We start from the raw sequence: 2,403 nt of genomic DNA on the forward strand, positions 1-2,403 counted from the left end.
GAGAACCGCGGTCGACTACGTGGGAGTCCAGCGACATAGCCATTACGCTAACTGCTGGTTCCCGAAAAATTGATGTCTTATTTCACATGTCTGTTTTGTTTTACAGAAAATTGTCCTGAAAATGATAAAGCTGTGATGTTTATGCTTGGAACCATCATTGCAATGACTGTACCACTTGTAATAAGTTCCCTCTACAATTTCCATAAGAAAAACGGCAACGAAAAGGGTAAGATGTCAAAAATGGAATGCAATTAATTATGATGAAGTCAATAGAATGAAAGGGACACTGAGCACTGGGAAGTGACATTTTTTTGTCTTGAAATGTTCACTGGTTAGGAAAAACAGTTTGAGTAAAATAATAAGAAAAAGTTTTTCTCCAATAGCATATTTAAACAGAATCACTGTTTATAATCAGAATATTCAGGGTCATATTTTGATGTAAAAAGTATAGGTACAATTTGTTGTTAAAGTTGTTACTGTTGAGAAAATAGCAGTCAGGAGGATTGGGGACTAGATGCCATTTCATCCTATGTTTAAAGTTCATCTTACTCCCATTAATCTCTGTCTCCTGGCATTCCCACTCTTGTGTAGTCAACCTGCCATGAATAATTTGCTACTTGACTGAAGTTAGGACAAATATTTTGTTTATTACCTTACAAAATGTTTTGATGTCTGTCTTGCTAACAAACTCTTTCCATTCCTTCTTCAATAAAAACAAGTGTCATATTCCAGAAAACCACATGGCAAAGATCAGAGGGCAACCTCCAAGCACAGGCAGCTGGGAAGTAAGGTCCTCAATCTAATAGCCATATAAAGAAGCTTGAGAATAGGTTTCCTAATCAGGATCCCTGTAGTGGCCAACACATGATTTAGAGCGTCATGAGAATTTATGTATTCTTAATTTATTTAAAAATGTAGTTACATCCTTTCAGAATAACAGCTTTTCTTTATATGCTTCTGCCCTTTGGGTAGATACCAAGGAGTGGGATTGCTGGATCATATGGTAGTTCTATTTGCAGATTTTTTAGGAGTCTCCAAATTGTTCTCCACAGTGTCTGGACCGATTTACATTCCCACCAGCAGTGTAAGAGAGATCCCTTTTCACCACACCCCTGCCAGCACTTACCATTTTTTGTTTTTTAATCTTAGTCATGCTGATTGAGGTTAGGTGATATCTCATTGTTGTTTTGACCTGCATTTCCCTTACAATGAGGGATGTTGAGCATATTTTCATATGCCTTTTAGCTATTCATATGTCATCTTTAAAGTGTTTTTTTTTTTTTCAACTCGTCCCATCTTTTCATAGGATTGATCGTCTTTTTTCACAACAGTTGCTTGAGTTCCTCGTGAATTCTGGTTATCAGTCCCTCATCTGATGCATAGTTTACAAAAGTATTTTCCCATTCTGAGGATTGTCTATTCACACTGATTACTGTGTCCTTTGTCATGAAGAAACTTCTTAGCCTGATGTAATCCCACTTGTCTATTTTGGGTATTATCGACTGTACTTTATGGGTCTTATTTGAGAAGTTCTTCCCTACCCCAATGTCTCTCAAGTTTTCCCCGGTGTTTTCCAGGAGCAGTTTTATAGTTTGAGGTCTTATATTTAGATCTTTGATCCACCTTGACTCAACTTTTGTCAGAGGTGAGAGGTAGGGGTTCAGATTCATCTTTCTGCCAGTGGAAATCCAATTTTTCCAGCACCATTTGCTGAAGATATTTTCCTTTTCCCACTGGATTGACTGGTACCCCTTGTTAAAAATCAGTTGACTGTATGTATGGGCATTTATTTCTCGGACCTCTATTCTGTTCCATTGGCCCACCTGTCTGTCTGTGCCAGTACCATGTAGTTTTGATTACCACAGCTTTGTAGTATATTTTTGGGTCAGAGAGTAAGATGCCGCCCATTCCACTCTTCTTATGCAGAATTGCTTTGGCAATATGGGGTCTTTTATGATTCCAGACAAACTTCATGATTGTCTTTCCTAGATCTGTGAAGAAGGTGTCTGGTACTTTGATTGGCGTTGCATTAAATATGTAGATTAATTTGGATAGAATTGCCATTTTGATTATATTAATTCTTCCAATCCAGAAAGATGGGATATCCTCCCACTTTTTTGTATCATTTTCAGTTTCTTTTTTTTATCTTCTCATAGTTTTCCTTGTGGAGGTCTTTAATTTCTGTGGTTAGATTTATCCCTAACTATCTTATACTTTTTGTGGCTATAGTAAATGGAATAACTTTTTTCATTTCTATCTCAGTCTGCCTGTTGTTCATATATAGAAATGCTATAGATATCTGGATATTAATTTTGTATCCTGCAACTTTACTGTATTCATGTATTACTTCCAGAATTTTTTTCATGGAAACCATTGGTTCTTCTATGTATACAATCATGTCAT

General features: G+C 36.6%; 1 pseudogene; it reads left to right on the forward strand.

The window, feature by feature from the left end:
* The window catches only part of LOC102493535 (CDK2-associated and cullin domain-containing protein 1-like), a 52,337-nt pseudogene that overhangs the window by 9,320 nt on the left and 40,614 nt on the right, over positions 1-2,403 (forward strand).

The sequence above is a fragment of the Tupaia chinensis genome, unplaced genomic scaffold (genome assembly GCF_000334495.1).
Source record: "Tupaia chinensis unplaced genomic scaffold, TupChi_1.0 Scaffold144354_1, whole genome shotgun sequence".
Lineage (NCBI taxonomy): Eukaryota > Metazoa > Chordata > Mammalia > Scandentia > Tupaiidae > Tupaia > Tupaia belangeri.